General features: G+C 32.2%; 1 protein-coding gene and 1 long non-coding RNA gene across 2 annotated transcripts in view; both read left to right on the top strand.

Moving 5' to 3' along the window:
- Nucleotides 1-27,405, top strand: part of Gucy1a2 (guanylate cyclase 1 soluble subunit alpha 2) — a 475,983-nt gene that overhangs the window by 264,506 nt on the left and 184,072 nt on the right. The window lies entirely within an intron of this gene.
- LOC104874830 lies at nt 651-20,665 on the top strand. Its single transcript, XR_783886.1, has 3 exons — nt 651-669; nt 19,164-19,267; nt 20,632-20,665. It is a non-coding gene; the product is annotated as an uncharacterized LOC104874830 (long non-coding RNA).

The raw sequence follows: 27,405 nt of genomic DNA, 5'->3' as shown, positions 1-27,405 counted from the left end.
TTTAATTACGTTTTCAATTTCATTGATTCATATTGGGTTGTTTAGATATTTTGTCATCTTTGTTCAACTTTGTGAATTAATACAAATCTAGGAATCTGTCCATCTCTTCTGTATTTTCCATTTTAGTGGTGTATAGGTTCCAGAAGTAGGTATTAGGTAAAAGAATCGAAAAACCAGGACCAGACCAGGACTACAACAAGCCTTTATTGAGGGAGGATCTGCCAGGCTGTCTCCTAATAAATGAAAAGCAGCATGGAGGAGCAGGGAGCTTCTTTTATAGAAGGGGTGGGGTTAACCTGAGCTTGGGTGGAGTTGAGTTAGGTAGCATTAAGAGAATGGAGGAGCCTGTGACATCACTAGGAGGGGCTTGTGAGGAGGTAGCAAATATCAGGTTACTCTTTAGGCATGAAGAAAGGCATGATGGGAAGAAGGCTGTCCCTTGGTAGGAGAAGCTATATTTAACATTGAAGCTGCTATTCCAGGTGGCAGCCATTCCAAGGCACAGAGCATTATGGGAAGGAGGCTACTGTTTTATGTAGCAGCCATCTTGAGGCAAGGGAAATCTAACAGTAGGTATTGATGATACTCTGGATTTCTGCTGGGTCCGTTGCAACTTCACCATTTTCATACCTAATTGCATGGAATTGAACCTGTTCTTCCCTTTTTCTGGTAAGGTTGGCTAATGGTTTGTCAATTTTGTTTATTGTTTTGAAGGACCAACTCTTCGCTTTGTTGATTTTTTGTATCGTTGGTTTAGTCTCCTTTTCATTGATTTCTGATCTGATCTTTATAATTTACTCCCTTGTATGAGATTTGGGTTTGTCTTGCTCTTTTTTTTTTTTTTTCCAGAAGCTTGTGGTTTAGCATCAGGTTTTTAAATAGTGCTTGCTCTATTTTTCTAATATGAATATTCAGTGCTATGAATTTTCTTCATAAGACTCCTTTCATTGTGTCCCTTAAATTCTGATATGTTGTATAGTCATTGTCGTTTAATTGTAGGAACTTTCCGATTTCTTCTTTAATATCCTGTGTGACCCACTGGTTTATTCGGGAGTGTGTTGTTCAATTTCCATGTGTTTGTGAAATTCTTGTGGTTTATTTTTCTATTGACCTCCAATTTCATTGTACTATGGTCTGATAATATACAGGGGATTATTTCAATTCCTTTGCATTTGCTTAGACATGTTCTATGAGCTGGTATGTGTAGAGTGGTGCAACCACTGTGGAAAATAGTATGTAGATACCTCACAGAACTAGGATTTGAAGTCCCATTTGACCCAGCTATTCTCCTGCTAGGTATCTTCCCTAAAGATTTAAAAGAATCATACCATAGTGATATATAATGCACCCATGTTCATAGCAGCACAATTTGTATAGCTAAAAGTTGGAAGCAGCCCAATTGCCCATCAACTGGAGACTGGATAAAGAAAATGTGTGTTTTAGTGGAATACTACCCGGGAATAAAAATGAGAAATTAGAGACTTTTATAGTTAAATGGATGCACCTGGAGGCAATAATCTTAAGTGATATAAATAGGACACACATGTGTAAATACCAAATAGTTTCTCTAGCTTGAAACTGAACGTGTAAAAAAGGACTAAAAGGCATAATAGATAATGTGAAATAGGAAGAAAAGGGACAAAAAGGAAGGGAAACTGGGAGGGGGTATGGGAAACAAATCAGAATGGAATTAATATGAGAAAATGAAAAATAATGGAAACAAAATCTTTGTAGTTAGGGAGGTGTGGAGGAGTTGAAGGGAGGGCAGGGAATGGGGAAAAATAAAAATCAAGATTGATTATCTAAATAAGAACCAAGAATGATTATCAAATTTTCAGCAATGAATGTCATTAAGAGAAATTTCAAAAAAAAAAAAAAAAAAAGGATCAGAACACCCATTCTTACAAACTCTGTGGGAGCTCTGTTTGAGTCTGCTTTTTATTCAAATGCTATCACTGTTTTCATATTCCTGGTCTCCTTTTCAGAAAAAAAATTGGAATCGAATTTTTATTACCCGTGTCTGCTAATATCTTTCATGTCCAATTATTTTGCATTTACTTTCAAAATAAAATAGATTAACATAGGCATAAACTGACCCAACAATAGATTTTGAAAAAAGATAACATGAATTCTTTTGACTTTTTTTGTTCTTGTTGTTTAGTAGCAGTGCTTTAGAGAACTTTAATAACAACCCTGAAGAAGCCCAACATTTGAAACACATCATCCCTACCACAGTTCAATAGTATTGTTATTCATCGTCACCTTTATTCTCAGTGTTGGCACTGAGGAAAAGCACACCACAGATCATATTTTTAATCCTCAGAAATATCCTTATGTATATCTTATTAGTTAGATGCTGCAAATAAATGCTAGGAAGTAACTTTCAAAGAATGTAAGAAAAAAACTTTGACCTTCTGTGGTCATATCTCTTTCCAGAATGTTTCTTTATCATTTTAGACAGTGGCCAATCTTTTTATAACATGATGATTGAAACGTTTTAAATATATTTACTAATGTTATCATACGATAATGAAACTGCTGAAAGACAAGTTTCAGTTGGCTGTCAAGAATACATTTCTTTAATTTGAATTTAGATTGGGAAAGTGTGAGCATTTCTTCTCTATTCAGATCTTAATATTCCATTAGATAATTTCAAATATTGAATTGTAATTTTAGTGATGGACAACTTCACAATAAAGGCTTTCTCTGTACATTAACAGAACACCAGACATAAGTTCATTAAAAATTATCTACAGTTTGCTGATGTAAATATAGATTGAGATCTTTCATTATAATTTTGTATTGTTTACATTTATCCATTTGAACAAAAATTTCTCCTTTAAGTAGATTGGAGAAATTGAGATTTTGATGAAGATATTGGCAGTATTTGTGCTGGTCTTTACAAAATGTCTATTGTGTGAACTGAATATATAATTCTATTACTATATAGTCATTGCATTTTGTATAGAGAAGACCATTGAGATTACATGGTGAATTATATGCATTATATACCCCTATGGGCTTCCTCATGTTTTTTTTTTGTCATTGAGTTTATTGGTACATTTTAGGTATACAGTACAGTTACATTCATTATTGGGATCCTGTACCTTTACATAATAGGTCTTGGTTCTCATTTTTTCCCCTTGTCACCTGCCCTCCCTTCACCCCTCCTCCCCTCCCCATTTACAAACACTTCATTTCCATTTTTTCATTTTCTCATATTTTTTTCTTTTCCCTTATTAGCTTTCCCCTATACCCTTCCCACTTTCCCTACACCTTTAGCCCCTTTCTTCCTACTTCACATTGTCTATTATATCATTAGGATCTTATGTACTATTATAATTTTTTCACACCAGGGAAACTATTCGGTATTTACACATGTGTGACTTATTTATTTCACTTTGTAGTTTATCCTCAATACATATCCATTATCCTATGAATGAATTTAATTCGTCATTCTTTATGGCTGAGTAGTATTCAATTTTATAGAAAAACCACATCTTCTTTATCCACTTTCCAACTGATGGGCAAATGGGCTGTTTCCAAGTTTTAGCTATTACAAACTGAGCTGCTATAAACATAGGTGTGCATATATCTCTGTGATATGATTCTTTTAATTCTTTTGGAAAGGTACCCAGCAGGGGGATGGCTGGGTCAAATGGAACCTCTAGTCCCAGCTCTTTGAGGTATCTCCATATTGACTTCCATAGTGGTTGCACCAGTCTGCACTACCACCAACAATGGAGGGAGGGTTCCTTGTCCCCAGTAGTTCATTTTTATTGCTGAAAAATATTCTATTGCATACATAAACTGCAGTTTGTTTACCTGTTCACTTGATGAACATTAATTGGGTTGTTTTGTAACTTGGGTTCTTAGGAATAATATTGCAGTGAATGTTCACATATAAAAGTTTGTAAGGATATTTTTACACTTGGGAACAGGTGAGTTGGGGGACATTTTTGTTGTTTTTGAGACAGGACCTCCATATATAGTTCAGATTGGATTTGAATTCACTATGTAGCCCAGGCTGACCTCGAACTCGCAGTGATTCTCCCATCTCAGCCTCCTGAGTTCTGGGATTATAGGCTGCACCACCTCACCTGGCTGTATATAGAGCTTTAAAGAAGATGTGAACTGTCTTACAAGGAGGCTATACCATTTTCCATTTGACTAACAACATGACACTTCTACTTTCTTATTTTCTCCAACACATGGCATTGACCATCTCTTAAATCATGGCATCCTCATAGGTGTAAAGTAGTATGTAGGGTTTTATTCACATTTAGTTTAGTTCTATTCACATTTCTCTGGTAATTAATGATACTAAACTGTTTTGGGGGCACTTATTAGCAGTTAGTATTTCTTTGGTTAAATGTTAAGTCAAATGTTTGGCTAATACTTAACTGCTTTATTTTCTTTTCTATTATTGAATTGTATTTTAAAAAGATATACATTTGAGGTATTATATTCCCTCCAAAGATGCTATCTTTCAGAGAATATTTTGTGAATCTTGCTTCTGGCATGATATCTAAAAATTATTTGCGCAATTCAAGGTCACAATAGTTTTTCTTCTGGAATTTTTATAATTTTAGTGTTCACATTTAGGATTGTAATCTATTTTGCGGTAATGTTTGAGGTAACTTTGTGTAATTATTTTTCACTGTGGATATCCAATTGTCTTTACACTATATGTAGAGATGAATTGCTTTTGTAACTTTGTTAAAGAAAATCTCTTGACTATAATTTTTTCTTAACTTTTCTCTATTTTAAAAAAGTATACATATTTATGGTATATCACATGGTGCTTCAAAACATGTATATATTGTGTAATATTCTATTCATTTCCAATGTTTTTTATATCTATCTACTGGTAATACATATTTTGGCTACTTTATAAAATTAAGTTTTGGGTATTAAAGGTGCTCCAACTTCGTTCTTTTTAAAAATTGCTTTGACAATTCTGTTCTTTGCATTTCCATATAAACCGAAAAATTAATTTTATTGGTACTTTTGATATAAATAATGATGAGATTCATCATAGGGAATTTGTACCTGTTTGTAATATATCTTGATTCTTCTTTTTATCCCCATTCTTCTCCCTTCCTTTTAACCCTTCTTCCCTCATTATTTACAAAAGCTTCGTTTCTATTTCCATATAAATTTTATGATCCACTTGTCAATTTCTAAAAACAGGCTGCAATAGTCTTTTCTTTTTCTTTTTCAGTGCTGGGGTCAAACTCAGGGCATTGGATGTACTAAGTGAACACTCTACCACTGTTTTATACCCTCAGCCCAACCGCTTGAATACTGATAGGGATTTCACTGAATCTCTAGATAATTTAGGAAGGAAGGCCATCTTAAAACTCCATGAAAATGACATTTCTTTAACTTCTTTTGGATCTTTAATTTTTCTTAAGAAGTGTTTTATTGTTTTCAATGTAGGAGTCTTGCATTTTTAGAAAGTTTAGCTCTGTATATTTTGTTCTAATATTATTGTAAATAAAAGTATTTTAAAACTTTATTCTCATTTTCATTTATAGAGAAGAATGTTGATTTTGTACATTGATATTAAGTCCATACTAAATTCGGGTTAGGATTTTTTAATATTTTAGAATAGAAAAGTCATTTAATATTCTAGAATGCTAATTTGGGAGGTTAATTTTTTTAATACTATATTTATTGGGACATCATGAGATTAATACAAATTACCTCTGGCCTCCACGATTACAAGAGGTGCTCAAAGTGCAAACCATTAGCATCCAGACATTTGTTAGTACAGTGAACTGCTGAAGTGTGTATACTTTTTGGGGAACACTCTATATGTTCTGGGCAGGGTTGTGTCTGAATTCTTTGGGAATATTTACATACTGATCATTTACTCTGAAAGTCGAAACAGTCATCTTTCTTCTTTTTCTTGTTTTTTGTCTTCTTTGCCTCACTGCCCTAGCTAAAACCTTCCCTGAAGTGTTGAATAGATGTGGTGAGGATGGTCGTTCTTGCCATTCTGAACTCAGAAGAAGAACACAGTCTTTTACCATAGGGATAATGCTAGCTGATGTTTAGAACAAATTTGAGAGTTCTTTTGTAGCTGTAGTATGGTGAGATTTTCTATCATGAGTGAGAGTTGGATTACAAAGTCTACTTTTTGTATTACTGTGATGATTATGTGGTTTTGCCCTTTAGACTGTTAATTTGACATATAACTCTTATATTAACTGATTTTCAGATGTTAAGCTAAACTTAAAATCTTGATGTAAAATCTGCTTAGTCACAGCAGATCATGTTGTGCAAACCTTTTAATATTATTCTGGATTTAGTTTGCTAATGTTTTGCTAAGGAATTTTACGACTATATTTATGAGAGATATTGGTCTACAAATGGCGTGCTCAAAAATATGTTGTGTTTAAATTTAGAAGTTTTTATGGTGAAAGACACATTTTTATTAATCCCCTCAAAATACTTTCCCTCTCTTTGAACACACACATCCTATATAGTTCTTGCCACTTTCTGAAGCAGTTCTAAAAAAATTTTTTTTTTTTTTTTTTTTTTTTTTTGTGATACCAGGGTTTGAATTTGGGTCTTTGCACTTGAAAGACCTTTTTAAATAAATGTCTTTAGTTACGCTGTCATGGCTACCTCAATGTCTTGAATGAATTAAAAAGTGTTTACCTTTTATGGTCCTTTTGACTTTGGGGAAGAGCTGGAAGTCCTTTGGTGCCAGATCTAGTGAATAAGATGTATAAGGATTGAAGTTGTTTTTGTGAGTTTGCCTTTCCTTTGAATGGTGCTCAGCAGAGGTGCTCACTGTATTTTTGATCACATCTTATAAAGACTCTTGAAAAATGACTTCCAGCACAGCTTCAGAAAGTAAATAACCGTATTCTAAGCAAAGGGGAGTATTTTGAGCAGGATTAATGTCAACATGTCTTGCTGTAATGATTTTTAAATTTAAACACACCATCTACTTTGATCAGTCTTTATATTACACATTTTTTTTTGTGTGTATGTGATTTCTTTTTCCTCAGAGAATGACTTGGGAAATGTTTACAGTTCCTTTAATTCTGAAAGATTTTGTGTAGGAATGGTGATATTTCTTCTTTAAGAAGAAAGTTTGGTAAAAATCACCGGTGAAACATCTGGACCTGGGCTTTTCTTATGGGCTGATTTTAAATTACCAATTCAATTATTTTATTTATTAGAGGTCTATTCAGATTTTCTATTTCTTCTTGAGTTACTTTGGGATTATATCTTTCTAGAAATTTGTCCATTTCATATAAATTGTCTAATTCATGATATAAAGTTTAAAAATAATATTTCTATATAATCCTTTTGATTTTTTTAGTGTGGCTGGTAATGCCTCATTTTTCATTTCTGATTTTGGTAATTAATCATCTCTTTTTCTCTTATTTATTTCCTGGTAATGTTTGATAAAGGTTTATCAATTTTATTAATCTTTTTAAAGAAACAGAATCTTTTCTATTTTATCACATGTCCCACCCAGGTATTTTTTCCCAGTTTTCTAAGGAAGAAATTTAAACTATTGAGTTGATTTCTTTTCAAAATGTGACTATAAAATTTCCCTTAAGCACAATATTAGTTGCATCCCATAATTTTCAATCTGTAGGGTTTTTGTTTTCTTTTGGGTCAACTTACTTGCAATTTTTTTTTTTTTTTTTTTTTTTTTTTTTTTTGGGGGTTTATTCATCACTTTAATATTAGTTGCATCCCATAATTTTCAATCTGTAGGGTTTTTGTTTTCTTTTGGGTCAACTTACTTGCAATTTTTTTTTTTTTTTTTTTTTTTTTGTACTGGGGATTGAACTCAGTACCTTGGGCTTGCAAGGCAGGCAGCAGAACCACTGAGCTAAATCCCTTGCCCTCAAATATTTGATGACTTTCTTATTTCTGTTTGAGTACTGGGAATTGAACTCAGGGCCTCCCACTTGCCAGGCAGGTGCTGTGCTGATGAGCTACATCCCCAGCCCTATTTTGTGATTTATATTGTGATTTCTTCTTTGACAAGTGAATTCTTTGGAAATATGTTACTTAATTTCCAAATATTCAAGTTTTTCCACATTTCTATTATTTTCTAATTTAATTCCATTATTGTCAGAGAATATATATTGATCTTTTACATTTCTCAAGACTTATTTTATCATTCAGCATATACTCTATCCTGGGTGATATTTCATATTGCGCTTATTGGTACCTCGATTCACTAACTTAATTCTTTCCACAGTTCTTGTTGCAAACCAAATTGGATGAGAACCGAATCAAATTCAATGGTTAGTTTCAATATTGACATTATATTTTCTGCTGTTTTGGAGTTGAGTGTTCTTTAAATGTCTTGTTAAATTGATTGATGTGATTATTTCAGTCTTCTGCATCTAATATTTTTATTTGGTTGTTTTTTTCAGTTATTGAGCCTAGAATATTGAATTCATCAAAATCATTTATTTCATTCACTATACTTTTAATTTTTTCAATTTTTGGTGCATTTTGGAGGGCTCTGTTTTCATGTGTATCTACATCAATAGTTGCTCTATTTGGAAATTATTTGCTCTTTTTTCAATATGAAATATCTTAGTTTATCTCTAATATTTGTTGTCTTATAGCCCATTTTGTTTGATACTGATACCCTCTATAGCTTTTTAATAATTACTGTTTGCATCATGTATCTCCTTCTCTTTTTTTAATTTTTCAATCTATATTTGTTTTTTAATCTAAAGGATGCCTCTTATAGACAGTTAACTTTCACTTCTGTCTTTTTGTTCCTTGTTTCTCTGATAGTACTTTATTAATTTAATTTTTAGTACATGTTTACAATATATAATTGTTACATTTACCATGGGAAGTTGGTATTTTACAAAATACATCTTCTTCTTTTTTTTAGTACCAAAGCCAAGTTAATTTTAATTATTGAATTGTACATGTCTTTTTTAAAGTGACTGTTAAAATTTTTTGTATTAAATAAATATTCTTAATATACATTTTAATTCTCTATTGATTTTAAAATTTTAGTTCATTTTGTTAATGACTACAGATTATGATATATATTTTAATTTATCACCGTGTCCTTCAAATTAATACTACTAACCTAATATTAGTAGACTATAACAGGTTTTTTCCCTGTAAAATCTATTTCTTTTCTACTTTTTGGTGATATTATTTTGCACAAAATAAACTTAATTATATAATAATTTTAGTCATCACTGTAGGTAATATTAATTGCATGCATATAATTACACATGTAATACATGTTTTAAAAAGTCATTAGGAAAATAAGGGAACATATATTCAAGTGTATTTATATACTCTCATATTTATACATATTTATAATTTCCAAAGCTCTATATTTCTTCCCATATTTTATGTGTTTTTTTTAAAACCTGGGTTCCTTTAATATATTTTGTAGAGCAGTTCTAATAGCAGTGAGTTCTACTACTCTTTATTCTAATGTGAGAATGTCTTTATTTTGCCTTCACTTTTGATAATTTTTGTGGATATCAAATCCTTGGTTTGAAGTCGTTCATTATTTCTTTTTGCAGTAAATTGACTATGTCTTTCAGCATCTCTTGGCCTCTTCTTTCCAATTAGACGTTGGTTGTTCCTTGCATTGTTTATTTCAGTGTATGAAATAGAACATAGTGCTGTGATAGAAAGTAACTTGCCTTAAAGGTTGAAAAGAAAAATTAGGTAGGGAAGACTTCACTGAGAAGTTGATATGTGGCCTTTTACAAAGACATATATAAGGTGTGTGCCTTTCTGTCATCCTTACACTGATAGAATTCTCAAAGTGGACATTCCACTATCCCATTTGATACATTTGCGGTAACAGTATTTTTCTGGGAGATCTAGTTTAATTTCTTCCTTTCTTTATCTTGTATGCTCTCTCCCTGCCCCATCAATAGATTTCTATTTTGTCTTCTTGGCTATTGTATATATGCATACACATGAAAAAACATATATATATATATATTATATCTCTTTTTACTTTTTCCTACAAATCTCATTATGTATGTAGGTGAAGATAATTGAAATTTTTAAAAAGTCTGTTTCTGTTAACATTTTTTAATATCTTGTCTCTGATTTTGTCTTTACAATTTTTTTTCAGATTTTCATTTTTTTTAAATTGAGTTTATTGGTCCATTTTAGGTATACAGTACAGTTACATTCATCATTGGGATCTTGTACCTCTACATGACAGGTCTTGGTTCTCATTTTTTTTCCCTTGTTCAGATTTTCATTAATAGTATTGTTATTTTTCTACATCATATTTTCTTTAGTAGCTCATTTTGAGTCTAACATATTTTAGCATATCTGCTACTTCAATGACAGTCTTTGTTGCTTCCTATACAGTTGTCTTGAATAGTATTTAATTTAGTAATCTTTAAAAAATAATTGTGAAGAAACTTCCATTCAGAAACTTTGTGCAAAAACTTCTATAGAAGTATGAGCTTACACTTTATTGGTCAGTACTATTTTAGTATTGCCTTCTAGTACATTGAATTTTCTTCTTTCTATTGACAGCTTAAGTTGAAGTGACAAGCCTTTCTCTAGATGTGATATCTTTCTGGGAGTATATAGTAACCTAGCAGTTGTAGTTAAACCAAAGTGTCAGTATGTTCCTTTTTTTTTCTGTTTGTATAACAAATTGAACTCTATAGGCTAATCAAGCCATTCATGAACATTAGTGAAATGTTAATGTCATGTTAGCACTGTTATGACAACACCACAGGATACATCATCTGAGAAAACACCAGCAATTATCTTAGCACTCTGTACCTTGCCTTTGGCAAAGGAGGACTCTAGAGCCTGCTTCTTGATCTGTCATCACGGTGGTAGGAAGATGGCTTGGGTGGTCATGATAATTGTCTCAATCTTCCTGAAGTATATGCAAGAATAGAAGATATCAGAGACACAGCAACATAATACACCACATTTTCTTAGGTTTTTTTTTTTTTTTTTGGTCTTGCATATTAACTTGCAAGGATTCTGAGATTGTGTGTACTGGGTTCCAAAATTCCAAAATTCAGATTGCAACTAGCTCTTGATGTAATAGCAACTATGAAATCATAACTAAAACTGTATCATTTTTCATCTTCCAAATGGGTTTTATCATGTCTAATTATTATAATTGAAGCAATCAGCTTTACAGATGCTTTGGTCAGGCATCATCCTTCAACAAATACAGAAGTGGCACTGAGAGACAATATTGTATGTTGCAAAACATTCAGACTGTGCAGCAGGACTTCTCAAATTTTAACCCTGTTTATTTTATTTACTATCTGATAGAATTTGAACAGTTCTACTTGTTCAAGCTTGTTTTCTTTGCCAATCTCATAGGTTCTTTTTAGTTTCCTTGTAAAAATAACTATCAGGATCTGTCTTTCAGACAGAATGTTTATTTTGATTTTACCATCAAATATTGATTTAAGGGCTGGGGGTGTTGCTTAGTGGATGTTGCTTAGTAGGCTTGCCTACTATGTGTGGGGCCCTTGGTTTGGTCACCAGCACCACACATACAAGACAATACATACCTATTTATTTAACACTTTTTTGGTTGTTTTCCTTCATTTTTAATCTTTACTCTTGATTAAGCTTGAATCATTTTGTTCAATTTAAATGTCATTCATTCTTAGTAAAAAGTGTCAAAATATGGTCTATATTTTAAAACACCATATATATATATTTATATAATTGTAAATATCATTTTGCATGCTTTGCATGAATATATAAGTAGAATCTGTCTTTAAATATTTAAATAGTTATTTTTTGTTTTAGAATAAAAAGTAGAATCAAAAAGTAGATATCAATAGATTTGGTTAAGTATTAAGAGAAACTTTCTAACAATTAAAGATATAAAAAATGAAATGAAAAAATTAAATGAATTGCCTTGGGGAATAGTAAGCTCTATAATACTTAGGGGTTAAAAGAGAAATCGAATGGCAGGCAGTCAGAGGTGTTTTATTGAAGATCATACAGGTATGCCTTCAAAGGTACACAATAGTATTTTATAGTATAAGTTTTAAGGAAGAGAAGTAGTACCTACATTATACTTTCATGGTTTTATGAGAAAAAACCTCCCATTGTTGGTTTTTATAGTGGCTGTGGTTCAACCTGAAGAAGTATTGAATTGGAAGAATAGCGAGATTTATAAAAATTGTAATTCTACTTAGCAGTCCCTATTCTTCCACAGCCTCGTCCATGACACTCTTCAAAACTGAACTCAATGAAGTCTCTTTGAAGTGTTACTTATATTCGAGCTCATACTAGTATCCAATTTCTATTTCTGAAAATGTGATGAAAATTTTATTTCTATGATCTGTCACGAATAAACACAGTGAAAGTTGCATTTAAAACATTTTCATCTTACAGAGTGTCTTATAAGAAAGCTGTTTATTTGTGTTTGTAACACTCACAAAATTGGACCTTTAGGAAATGTTAGAATAATAAAAAAGTCATTAGGAGATTTAACTTTAACAAGTTTGCTTCTGGCTTACTTAATTGTTAGAAAATTAAAGCCTCTTTCTCATTTTTGTTACACTGGTGGTTAAAGACTGATTTCTTATTAGATCTATTTCTGTTTGTACCTTTAAAATATCCAGAACTTTTGATTCTACTTATAATATTTTCTTATTCTGTGACAGAATGAGTACAGTTCACCACATTGTGTTTTTCTGAAAAGAATCGATATGTTTGTGTTTGAATCACATGAGGGCCTTGGCTTGTTTTCCTCTTCCCTTAACTGTGTTTTTCCATGGAGCTTGAAGGGAGAGAAAATCTGATCTTATATTTACAGATAAGAACTGATTCCTAAAATCTTGCTCTTTGAAGGAGAGGTCAAGAAACTCCTTACTGTTTATCAGAACAGACTCATCTGTTGTTTTGTTGATGTTTCATGTTAGAAAGACTTGTGATTACATATACAGTTCATTCAAAGGCTTGAGATTTATAGTTCACATGTCTCTAATTATGAATGATTGAATGAATTTCTATTGGCTATTTTATTCTATCTTCAGAAAACCTTCAACTTCAGGAAAGGTGTGTGGGAAATCACTCTATCTTATATACATATTTGAGAACTTATGTGATTCATACTCTCTTGCAATTCCACATTTTTGCAATTTAGATGTTATTGTGAATAATAAGCATAGATAAAATAATAGAATCACCACAAGCCAGAGACAGAAGTTCTTATAAATGTTTTACATTAAAAGGATTGTGCTACTCTGCTAGATTTCCCAAGTAGATTATTAATTCTTATTCAACCTTATTAGACTAATTATGAAAATCAGATTAGACTAATTTCATATTTTAATTACCATTCTACCCTGATATTTGATTTTAGAAATTTTTTTCCACACTGTGAGTTTATTATTCTATGAAGTAATACATTATATAATTCTAAATAAACTCTAAAGGAAATAAAATTTTGTGAACTTAGAAAGCTCTTATCTTCTAATTTATAAAAAGAAATATCTATAAAGTATGTATGTGTTCTCTTTTCTATTTCTCTGTAATCTTGATTTTATAAGATTACACATTTAATAGATTTTACATCTCAATTTTTCAGTTTTGTCATTCCTAAATACACAGGACTTTTTTTCCCCCATTAAGTTTATTGGTACATTTAAAGCAAACAATACAGTTACATTTATCATTGGGATCTTGTACCATTACATGATATGTATTGGTTCTTATTTTTTCCCATAGCCCTGCCCTTAATTCACCTGTTTCATCCTTCCCTATTTACAAAGACTTTGTTTCCATTTTTTCCTTTTTATTTACATTTTTCGTTTCCCTTACATAGGACTTTTGAACTTGAATCCACAATACTAAATTATACAACAGAATGAATACTTTTGTCAGTATTGAGGAAAGACATTGTAATTCACTCTTCCTGACAAGGATTATTTGACACTATAATAAGAAGTTTGATTTTCTTAAAAGTATATTACCTTGTGAACTTCATATATGATTTGATATTTTTAGTTTTTCCCGGTCATTCTTTTCAAGAGAAAAGTATGACTTAGGTACTGCCAATATTCAATCTATAAAGCTGTTTCTCACCACTATCAAGTATCACACTTTAAAGTATTTAATTTAAAGAATGTGTTTATAGACTTCTTAAAGACTAAGTATAGAATCTATGTATATTTTCTGAATTTCCCATAATCACTAATTTGATAATTCCGTGATTTAAGTGGGTCTGGCATGAACTGTTCTCTGTAATCTGAAGAAGGCTCAAATCTCATGTTTCCTGAAGGAGTAAGAATATTCTATGATTCTCAATGTTTTTGTTATTACTGTGTAAAAATTGACTTGAGTACTTATTATTTTCCTCATTCACACATCATATTTGTTTGCTAAAATCAAAATTCTTTTTAAAAAACCTTGCTTTCGAGGCATCTTTCTTGTTGAGTTTCTTTAAAAGTTTCTGTACTGCATGTAAACTGTGCATAATGTCAGTGACAGTGATGTATTTCTGGGAACATGGCCATAGGCCTTCTGAAGAAGTCCTGGGACAAACATGACTGACTCATGTGTTCCTTGTTTTCTCCCTTCAGGTTTTTAATCAGACATATTGGTTTTGTTCTTTATTTCAGTCCTTACATTTAGCTATTGTCTGTCCTATAGCAGGCCCTCAGGAAATGTGAGGGACTGATGAAATTATTTCAAAATTCATTTTCCTTTGTTTTTAAGGCCAAAAGTGTGAGAATAGATGTGACAGCATTTTGAAAGCTATTGTTTAATTGTGAGGAATTATGTTTGATAAAATTATTTATTTATTAATTACTAGTTCTGTTTAAATGTTTACAAGTCACTATTAACATAAGATGATTTGATTACTTAAATAATATTTCTCTAACTTACATCATTATGATATGCCTGGCATAAAAGACAAAAAGTAGAAATACACATAAAATCCTAATGTAGTAATTTCACCATGGATCCTCATTTATGGTTATAGGTTCAATTTCAATAATTTTCCATAACATAAACAATTTAATCTCATTATATTTTTTTCTTCATCCTGTAGAATGTTTCTTTAGTGGATATTGCAAGTCCCTAGTTTGCCTTTCTTTCCTTTTTTCTATTCTTACAGTTGCCTGCCTATATTCAACCAAGATTTAGTGTGTGACCATATGTTGAACTTTTATTTGATTCCAACCATATTGGGAGTACATGCAAATATAATACATTTTCCATTCTAAAAAATATCTTAACACTCACTCCCTAAGTTGTGTACATAAACAGAAATTCACAAGTACTTCTTTGAGAACTCACGTAAAATTTTTTCATTCATAAATTTCAAATTAAGTTTTACTTTATCTTAGCATTTCAAAATAAGAAGACAGATATTTGTTGTCCCAGTTTTACAGTTGATGAAACAGATAGGCAGATGTTACAAATGATTTTCTGTATATTATGGTGTTAGCACCTGGCCAGCTCATACTTGTTTCTGAATCTCTTTTAGGAGGAAAGCATCCTATGCAAAAAGCTAACTGTAGAAGTGTTAAGAACTTCACACTTTTCCAACTGTCGTAGAATAAGTGTGCTTATTTTGGGGCTGAGTTGGTGGTTGATATGTACCTGATGACAGCATGCTACTTGGACAAAGAAATAAGCATTTCTTTTAATAAATCCAGCAGCTTCCTGAGAGACTACTTTGTACAAGTCACTGTATTGTGTTACTTAGTTAGAGAGATAATAAAACCAAGCATTTTTTGTTAGTGGTCTTCTACCAGAATAGAAAGAAAGTCCTAGATATACTGTAGCAAGCTCTTAAATGGAAGAGTTTTTTGTTGTTGTTGTTCTTATTTTCTTAGTTTTGTTTATAAGGTGATTAAAATGAGAAGGGCCTTGGAGTAAAAATTTCATATACAGCATTCCATTTTTATCTTTTCAGCAGCCCCAAGGTCAAATCTGTATCTCCATTTTAAGGATAAATAAAATTGAGGCATAGATATTGTATCCTGGAATTATTGAAGAGTGCATAATTTGTTCTTTGAAGAAAAAGAGGATGGAATGATCAAATTAGACCAAGAAAGAGATCTGAAAGATTTATATATTCATAACAGAAGACTGGCAGTTTTTCACCGGATTTGTTTAAATGTTTTAATTGTCTTTGGAGCCTTTTATGGATCACACTTAATCTTCAGGATCATATTTCTGGCATGGATCCCTGGGAATATGTAGAAAGGACATCTTAGAATGTTCCAGTTGGCTGGAAGTATGGAAACAGCTGAGGGATTTTTCTGGTCAGGTCTAGTAGAAGCAAAAATCATGCTGCAAGTTCTTGTCCTAGAACATCGTAGGATATGGGAAATTGAACTTAGTGAACATAGAAATGATGATGATGAGAAAACCATAAACAAATTTTAAAAATAAGTGACTTTCATGGCCTGTTCCTGACCTTTCCCATGGTGTCACATAATTAAATTATATTGCTCATGGACTAAATAAGGCAGAGAGTGTAACAGTTGACCTTATAACTTGGTATTTTGTGCTGGCTTTAGTACATATTTCATGTATTGAATTGAGTATAAAATATAAAAAGAAAAGTTAAAATCTTCACAGAATTTAAGTATAATAATATTTCTGAGAAAAAAGAGCCTCTATCCTTTTTTTTACTACCAGAATGTCATAATGTTGAATGTGCCATTATTTGAGAGTAATTTTAATAAGGAGTCTAACCAAAGGAAACTCATGAAATATAAATTTTTTATTGAGTTCTGTGAAATAAAGCAACTTAATGTTCTGTTGCTCAGTGGAACTGCTAACAAAGCATACGAAGCTTACTGGGTTTGCTTAATGGATATATGAGTCATTTATAATTATTAGACTCAAATGGCATACAATTGGACAGTTTTAGCCATTAAACAAGTTAACTTTCTTTTAATAGGTTAAAATTACCCCAAAATACCAATCCTGTTTATACTTTCAATAAACTTTAATAAATTTACACTTCACCCACATTGATGTTATAATTTTGAATTTGTGGAATATGATTTAATAACTTTTGCATTTCTTTCTAATGAGAAGAAGAAAGCATTTCTGCATGTGATCAGTCCATTGTTTTAGGCAGATGGGTCTGTATGTCTTTAAGTTTCTTCTAGTCTTGGGTAATGATGGGCAGCTTTACCTATTATCAACAGAGCTGCTGAAAGACCATGAAAGTTCTAAATCATTTATTCCTGAGATTGAGCATTGTTGGTCTCTTAAACTACTGCTTGGGGCAATGTTTTTTCAGAGATTGTATCTTGCAGCTTGTGCTCTGGTGACATGCTCTCATTTATCACAAGGACTTGATCTGAATGCCATAACACTGACATGGTCTGAGCAGGCAGGAACTGGGAAAGCCTGACGAGGAAATCAAGTGTTCATTAGTGCAACTGGGACCTTTTTTCTTCCCAGGAAACATAGTACACTTCGTGCTTCACATTGAATTCATCGTCAGTCGCTATACCTGGATCATTTTGAAATATATTGCTTTAATCTAAGTTCTTCTATTTGCCTTTGAACTTTATTTGGTATAAGTTATTTGTCACTATTAAGCTTCACCTTATTAGTTTTAGCATATAGGTCTAGTCATTGAAATATTTTAGAAGATGGATTCTGTTATCAATCTGGTGGCCTTCCTTATGGAAGGCTGCTTTTTAGCATGTCTTTAGGAATGGAAAAGAAATGAAAGATATACAACAGGAAAATGCTGTCAAAAAGCATGTCATATGAGGATTATAAATGTTTTCATAATAACCGTCGGTATTTAATAGTAGATACTTCCCATTTTCACAAATACAAATATATTTACTCATATTTACATAAACTTTTAGAGGTAATTGCTAGCAATAAGACCATAAGTACATGATACATCTGTTCAAAGCATAATCACTATTTGTCTGTGTACATGGATGACCTATCTTCTCTATTTAATTATTTTATATATTTTCAAGTTACTTAGTAAATGCATTTATATGACTAATACCATGACTGACATTTTAAAGCTCTTTTCTATAATAGTTATATTAGTGATAGGTTTTACAGTTTTTTCACTTTCCTCCAGAGCACCAATAAAATTCTCAGCAGTAAACAATAAATCAACTTTTCCTCCCTCTATATTCCCCGGTTATGCATGCTTTGAGTTTTTATTAAATGTCCTAGAATTCAGTTGCTAGAGCTTTGATATGTTTCTATGGTCTGTAGGATTTCAGGAAAAGATGCAGGTAAAGAACTGCTTGGATTATGGTGTCAAAAGACAAAATTGCATCAAATGTAAAGATCTAATTGGATTTTGTGATTCAGTAATACAGGCTGAATTTCATTCTATAAAATTGAATGAATGAGCGATCTGCTGGGCATGGTGGAGCAAGTGGTTTTGTAAGATGGGAACAAAGAAACAGAATGATAACAATAAATATGGAAAATATTTTTGTAAGGATTAAAGTAAATGGAGCTTCCTAAACATACTGGGTCAGGATTACTGATGGGTTTACTGTGAATTTCTTGTTTTCAGGAGAAACTGGTCTTTTTGTTTCTGCTTGCTTCCTGAAAGTTTCAGTTTGATTATACTCACTTAACAGGAGTGACTCCATTTTGATTTGATCTGTTTGAGTTTAGTTCTGGAGTTCAGTTCCAAACAATGGCCTCCCACATGTTTTATTTTATTTTATTTTTATTTTTTGGTATTGGGGATCGAACTCAAGACCTTGTGTGTGTGAGGCAGGCAGCAGAACCACTGAGCTAAATCCCCAGCCCCTGCATGTTTTATTTAGCAATGCCACTCAATTATCATTTGATGACTCTCTTCATGTTTGTTGTTTTAGTATGTGTGTGGTGGTGAAGGGGATCGAACCCAAGACGACACACACACAGAAAGCATGCAGTCTACCATGGAGCTATAGCTCAAGCAGTTGTTGGTTATCTTTAAATATTCAGAAGTTGCAAATCTTTATGAAGTCATGACTGACTTAAAAGTGAAATTGATCAGTCATTCCATCTTTAAGTTCCATCAATGTTCTGACCATATTTCTGAGTGCCTATAGTCGAGTTTTCTTGTTTTACATCGAGTATAAGTAGTATTGCATATATATATACATATATTTTATGTATGTATGTTATAATGTCGTGTATATGTTTTCCCTCTTACATTTATACAGTTTATACATTTGCCTGACTAGACTGTGTTGGCATTTAGCAGAAAGACATAAAAATGGTCTCATGTCAGTAGGAAGCCTAGCATCAAACCCACCATAAATATTCAGTAAGTACAAAATTACAGTTAGTATGAATATGTTCTGGGGCTTTATTTATAGTATGGTAACTGTAATTAATAAGCACATATTATACTTAAAAGTTTTTGAGAGTGGATCCTAAATTGTCTCACCACAAATAATAAGTGTGTGAGTGATGGATGTTAGTGTGATTTAATCGTTTCAGACTGTATACATGTATCAAAAAATCATACAATATACCATAATTATATAAATTTGTACTTGCAGTTATACCTTAATATAACTGTGGCAAAAAGAAAAATGAATAAATGTCATAAAGTGAAAACCTGAATGGGTGAGTGAACCATGCTTTCATCCTCTCCCCTGTTCTCAGGATTCTGGTCTGGAGCCTCACTGACATTTACTTGTGCCTGGTCCATAGCTGTCTTAATATTCATCCTCCTTTAGTTTAATTTTACCTAGTTTTCCAGTAGAAGAAGCATCCTTTGGCCTTTTTGAGATAATTATGAATAAAAAGGAATAAATTGCTTTAATAATTATTGGGTTGCTAATTCTTTTCTAGTCAAGAAAATATAAAGCATTATTAATTAAATGCTTATTGCTTTCATATACTTGGACAGGAAGCAGGCTAACAGGAATTTGTAAACTGGTGTCCTTTAGTAAGTTGTTTTTATGGAGGCTTGTCTTATATAAATGAATATTAAGCAATGAGGAGAGAAATACTCTTGAATATAACTTTTATTAAATTAATGTTTACATACATAATTAGGTTTCTTTAACTTTAAAAAATAAATATGCTGTATATTTGTTACTTTAAAAAAGAAGGCTTTTATAATTTTTAAGATAACATGAAGACTTTTAATCTTTGAGTAAACTGAATAGGAAACATCAGATCCTAGAAAAAAAGAGATGAAGAATTTCCCAAAGGACTCTATAAGTGTATGTAGAATACCCTTGCCCGAGTAGACTGTGTTAGCACTTAGCAGGGAGAAATAGTCCTTAACACATAGCAGAATTTAGCATATGGAAGCAGTCAGCCTGACATAAAGCTGCTATATGGACACATTCAGAAGCCCTTGGCAAACAGGTGCAACAAACAGGCAATTTTCAGGAGCCATAGAGAGTCAAGTTCAACTTGACACAGTCTGGGAATGGTCAGCAGGGGAGGAGTGTGAGTGATCCTTTTCCCAACTTTACAGAAGAAATACTATTGATGGTGGTTGATTTTTTTTTTTTTGAGAGCTATTTAGGCAGCCCTACAGTGGAAGGCAGAATCATTAACACCACTGCCTGCTGATCATTTCTAATAATTCAAGGAAGATAAATTGTAGTTATACTTAAAAGGATCCCAAATATACTGGAAATTACTGTAAATTTTTGTGTCTCTCCAAAGGGAGTTCCTGTCAAAGGAAAAGAAGAAATGTGGATGGAAGTCAGCTATATAAATGGTGCTGAAGAGTAGCATGTGTTCTGTGAAGCTGTATCCCATGATATCAGAGAATGCTATTCTAGGAAGAAATAGAGTACAACTTGCAATGACTTTGAGGAGTGTGGTCATTAGACTACTTAATGACCCAATGAAGAAGTCTTCTAATAAATTTAAGGTGATAATTAAAGATGATGTATAGACATGTTTGGAAAACCAGATGTTGGAAGGAATAGAAAGAAAATACCTTTTTACAGTGATTCATAGGAAAAAGCACACAGGAAAAGATTCAAGATAAATATAACTGATATTATTTTATGGTTTAGTAAATTGAAATAGGAACTTTAATACACTACACTTCGGTAAATAGCTTCCCTTACACTTAACAGTATGTGACTCAACAGAAATGTAAACTTTGCTTTAGAAATCACATCTAGGAAAAGAATATTAGCTACCAAGTACATTTCTGTGTATACCAATTAATCACATCTTTAACACATTATGGATGCATTTTAAAAGAGATGACAGTCATGGCTTCATGGGCTATATGCTAAACAGCCTGAATAGAATATACGCCTCAGGTGCCCACTTCTTGTCATCAGGCTTTGCCTATCTGATCTCTAAGAGCAGCTCCTGCTCCTGCTGCTGTTTTCTCCAATCCCTTATCTTGTCACTACCTCAATCACCATTCTCCAGATACCTTGGCCCGGAATGTTCTTTTACTATGCCACACTCCTTTCTGTTGTCAAAGGTACTTTGAGCATGCAGCTTGTTTTGTCTGTAATGATCTTTTCCTAGCGCTTTATATGACTTGTCTGTTTTTTAGTGCTCAGATTTCTGCTTAAATGTCAACTCAGAGAGGCCTTCTCTTGGTCCACGTAAAGTACAAATGGCTTAGTCTTGGTACACTGTCTTCACAGTACTATTTATTTTATCTATACCAATTTATTTATTTATTGTCCTTTGTCTTCAGTAAGATATATCATGAAAGCAAAGCGTTTTATTTTGCTTTGTTTTGCATCTTGTATTACTGGTTACTTCCTATAACTACAGCTTGATTAAGTAGGTCCTCAGTAAGTCTTTTAAAATAAATTCAGAATTGATTGATTTTCAGTTCTGCAATTTCTGGCTTGAACATTTTGTAATTTTTCTCTATCATCAGAATGTTTTATTTTTGCCAGGATTTATAAATATTTATTTGTTTACTTATTTATTTTGAGACAGACTCTTGCTTTGGAGTTCAGGCTGGCCTGCAACTGTGGTGATCCTCCTGCTACAGCCTCCAGACTGCTGGGATTACAGGAACATACCACCATGCTCAGTTTTAATTTATAAATTTTACACGAGCTGCTTTTCATATGATAGAGTAAACTCAGCTCAGGTTTTCCTAAGATGGTAGCTGTAATCAGGGTATATCCGGACTGAACCAACAAATCTGCTTACTTAACAATACATAAAAACAATACAGAACTCTGCTACACTAACTTGTTACTTATCCTTCGTTGATGTAAATTTTAATATGCTACACTTATATGTAAAAACACATATGTGTGTGTGCAAATTAACATGTAAATCATTTCATTCCAGTTAAAATATAGCTCATCTTGACAGTAACTAATATTTGAAAGCCTACAGTAGGCCCAGCACTAACTGCTTGGGTTTATTACTCACAGTTGTACTCACAACAATGTAGTTAGGTATCATTATCTCCATTTTACCAATGAGGATTAGAGAGAGTCAGCAAGTCATGACATTTGTTTTATATATGTGGACTGAAAATTTTTCCTTTTTTGCATTAAGTTTATTGGTACCTTTAAAGCAAACAATACAGTTACATTTATCATTGAAATCTTGTACCTTTACATGACATATCTTGGTTCTTGATTTTTTTTCCCATATCCCTGCCCTCCCTTCACCCCTTCACCCTTCCCTATTTACAAAGACTTTGTTCCCATTTTTTCCTTTTTTCACGTTTTCATTTTCCTTATTTCCTTTCCCCTACCCTTCCCACTTCCCCTTTAGCCATTTTCTTCTGATTTTACATCATCAGTTATACCATTTGAACCTTATTCACACTTTTAGTTTTTTACACCGGAGAAACTATTCAGTATTTACTCAAGTGTGTCCTTTTTATTCACTTAAGAGTATGGCCTCAATGTGCATCCACTTAGCTATAGATAATTTTTCAATAATGTTATTTTTAGTTTTTGCTAAAGAATCTTTTTTCTCTATGCAACTAAAACTGATAATAAACAGTATTAATGTAACAGCTGTGTCATTTATGATTTACAAAGCAGTCTAAATTTAATATTTAACCAAAAAGCAAGGCTTGTGACTAATTTGTCAAATAAATCTTTTGTCTTTTCAACTTCCATCAAAACAGTACTTTTTAAAGCCACTGTTTAAAAAGCTGTCTTCATAAGAGCCACACATTAGTGTATTGATCTTAGTGCATTTTGATCACATCCTTTATTAATCTTATTCTTGTGTGTACCTACATTCCTTCGTGTATTTTGTTTTGTTTTGTTTTTTACAGTGAGAGTGGCAATAACCATGATAGGAAACATAATGCTACATACATAGTAACTCTTGTATTTCAGGTTAGGTCCAGAAGTCTGTTTTTTACCTATGTCTAAGTCTATAGTAGCTGAAGAGATTTTAGCTTGTAACGCTCACATGCATTTCCAATAAACACGAAAGAGATTTAACATATGTGAATTGTACAAGGTCTTCAAATCAGGTACAATACTTTTTTTTAGAGTTTTCTTGATTCATCTATATTGAAAAATGTGTTGAAGCAAGTCTGTCTTCGTTAATGATCTCCAGAAGTAACTGGAATACCTTCTGTAGCTAACTGTATCTCCAGAAAGACACTCACTATTTTCTACCCGTTCTGGAACAAAATTTTTGACTATTTTTTTTGTGCTGGAGATCAAATCTAGGGTATCCTACCATTGAGCTATACTCTTACCATTTGAATGTACTTTTTAATCTTACCTAGGGTTAGCATTAAACTTACAAATATGCAGAGTTTAGTCCTATCTTCAAAAGTTTTTCCATCTCTGGTTGATAAATGATCATTGACATACACATGACATTTTTCATATGTTATGACTTATTTTTAGTAGTGGCCCCAGATTTAGCAACATATATTTATGAGTAATCTAAGTCCACTTTCCAATGAGCTGTAAACAGTTTTATAGTTTACCTGTAAACAGGTAGTTAAAATACCGTATAATTAAGTGTACTCAATTTCTCTCTCCCTATTCCTGCAACCTTGTTGTCATCCATTTCACTTATCCATGTGCTATAATCCACACACTATAATCACACAATACACTGTTACTACTATTATGTTGAAAAGTTATGTATTTTGTATATAAAAATGAGAAATTTTATTATGTTACCTTTATTATTTTCCCCCTATCCCCCCCGGTACCAGGGATCAAGTTCCTTGTGCTTGCAAGGCAGGTGTGGTGCCACTGGGTGAAATCCCTGACCCTACCTTTATTATTCTTTATCCCCAGCCCTATTTCTTTTGTTATATAGATTCAAGTTTTGTACCTATGTGATTTTCTTTTTCCCTGAAGAACTTCTTCCATCATTTTCTGCCTTGCAAGTATGCTAGCAGTGATACCCCTCAGTTTTGTTTGTTTGAGAAAATTTTTATTTCCCTTTACTTTTGCAGGATTGCTCGATACAGAATTATATACTGGCATTTTAAAAATTTTCAACAGGAAGTATTTGAAATACTTCAACAGGAAGTATTTCAGTCAATTCTCTTCTTTCCATTTGACCTAAGGGAAGTTGCTGATTTTTCAGTTCCTCTTTTCTCTTGGTGGAGCATCAAGTGATGACAACTTCCAAGCTGTTTATATATAAGAGCTGAACCATAAAGTTCCTTTGTCCTTTAAAATGCTTTCTAAAATTCCAAATATTCATGCAATATCCTTAGTTTACTTAGACTTTTTATTTTAAAATGTTATCTTTATTTTCCCTTGTGAGTATTTCTTTTTATTGAAAACGTTTAATCTTGTCACTACTTGTACTTAATGGACATGGCATGACTTTTAGTATTCTTAAAATATCTCAAAATCAACCACAGAAACAACTGAAATTTATTTACAACACGATAAAGAAATAAATGTAGCTATTTTTCTTGTACCATTCTTGCAACTCTTTAATTGCCATACACAAGAATTTTGAATTTATCTTTTAGATTCATCATACAGAGTATGTATATAGAAAGAATTCAGGTGACTTCAACATGATTTACATTAATTTTTATTTTCTTGTAGTAGGAGCAATAAAGAAACAAGGAATGCTGAAGGAATAAAGAATTATGATTAGGCAAGTGATTATGGAGTATACATTTCCAGAAGGTTTGAATTTCTATTTGAACCAGTTCTCTACAATAAAACTACTTCTTTTATATACTGTAAATGGATTCAATAATTACAGCATCTAACTAGATATGATTACTCAAGTATCAAAAATATTAGGATATTTAGTTGTTTTATCATCCAAATCATAAACTAAATGATTATATATCTTCAACTTTGAGAAAGCTCTGTATTCTCAAGCTAATTTTATGCATTGATTGATATCTTTCAATATTTTGCTTTTAAAATAAAATTTTAAAATATTTTTTCAAAGTATAATTATTATCTATATAGAAAATTAATTCTTTCTTGATGATAGAGCATAAATGTTAAATGTTATGCGTACAACTTGGAATTATTTTGTGAAACTTGAGCCTTATCAATCTTGGGATTTTCAAATTGTGATTTATGCACAAAACTAGTGTTTGGGTATTTAAAGAATGATTAGCAAATGTGAGGATTATCTAAGTCATGAGCTTTAATTTCTGCTGCTTAGTTTTATTATTGATTTCTTTACTAAATAATACCTTCTCAGGGGAGGACACAGAGGGAGCAAAGAGGACCTGAAATGCAAATTAGTTAATTTTATTACTGATGGCTAGCGTTTGGAGAAAAGGTTTAAGCAAGGTGATAAAAATAGTGTTTAACATGATCTGTGGCTTTCAGATAGCTTATGTTTTTCCTTCTCCTGAGTTGTCAGGGATTCACTTTTACTTTGGCTTGGTTTTCTAGTCATCTTCAGTGTATGGAGATGTTATGAAAATCTAAAACATTTTAAATTTTATCTTTGTGTGTGTGTGTTTGTGTCTATTGAAGTTATATATATGTTATCTCGGAGTAAAAACTGCTTGAATTTGAACAGTTAATATTCAGTATGTTTGGCACACACTTTCTCAGAGAGTTTGGTTTCCTCTTTCAATTACCTCTGTGCTCTTTTATTCCTTTCTTCTCCTTTCTATTCTCCTTGCTTCTGTTCCTTTTAACTTTCTCATTAAACCTCATCTATATGCTGGGCATTTATGTCTACATCTTAAAAGTGAAGCCTTGGAGGAAATTTCAGTTTTCATGGACAACCAAGGAACAATCAGATGACTGTCCATATAGTCAGCTAATGCTTTGATATATGATCTTCTTCCCTCACAGTCACCATACTAGCTAGGAGGGGCTATATTATATTATAAATTTAATCAATATGTCTTAGCTGAAGCAAAGTTGAAGTCGTTCTCAGGAGGCAGTTACTAGCAGATGTTTCAAATTGGGAAGATAAGACTGTCCTACATAGTTGTTGAGAGGTCCAGGTTGATATATGGCTTCATGAGTCTTTGTCATTTTAGCCCAAGTAAAGAGATTAAAAAGCATGAAGTATTGTTTAGGGCCCTTTTGGGGGCAGGATGTGAAAATGGCATATGTAATTTTCATTCACATTTTGTCATCACAAATCCATACTAAGTACAAGGGAAACCAAAATGACAGAGAATGTTATATCTGGCTTTAATCATATAAACAAGAGAATTTTATCATAATACTTTTATATTCTCTTCTAGTCTCTAACATACATTTAAAAATATTGTTATGATCATACTACTTCTGGTTACTGAACTTAAAAAATGATAATTTGAGTTTTTTCTTAGGAAAACATTTTATGACTCCATAGATTTTTTATCATAAAAATGTACAACAATTTATTAGTTATTCTCTTATTAATGGAATAGATAATGTTTCCATTGTTTACTATAAATAAGTCTGATAAATAGCTTTTATGCATAAACACATGGATTTCTAGTATTCCCTTAGTGGGCTTGGTGACTCAAGTGATAGGTATATATATGTAAAGTTTTTAATATATACTCTATAAGATCTTCAAAGTATTTATGTCAATTTATATACTTATGAACAGAATGAATGTGCACATGTTATGTATGCAGTTACTAGATGGATTGAGCAATTGTACTCTTGCATATTATCCCAGTGAAATAAGAATTTATATTCATTCAAAAATTTACAGGAGCTGCGGATTTAGCTCAGTGGTGCCACCACCTGCCTAACAAGTGGAAGTTCCTGAGTTTGATCCCTGGTACCAAAAAACAAAAACAAACAAAACTGGGCGGGGAATTTAGCTCAGTGGTTCCGCCAACTGCCTCTCAAGTGCAAGGTCCTGAGTTCCATTCCTGGTACCAAAAACAAAACAAAACAAACAAACAAACAAAACCATACAAAAGAACCCAAATTTATACAGAAGCTTTCATAGTAACTTTATTCATGATAAGTAAGCACTAGAAACAACACATGTAGCCTTTAATGGGCAAACTGTTAAAACAGTGGTAAGACTATGTCATAGATTACTACTCAGAAATAAAAA

Source organism: Fukomys damarensis, unplaced genomic scaffold (genome assembly GCF_012274545.1).
Source record: "Fukomys damarensis isolate Sample0158 unplaced genomic scaffold, DMR_v1.0_HiC HiC_scaffold_16, whole genome shotgun sequence".
Classification (NCBI taxonomy): Eukaryota; Metazoa; Chordata; class Mammalia; order Rodentia; family Bathyergidae; genus Fukomys; species Fukomys damarensis.
The sequence above is the reverse complement of the archived record's forward strand: the minus strand, read 5'-3'. Positions and strand labels throughout refer to the sequence as shown.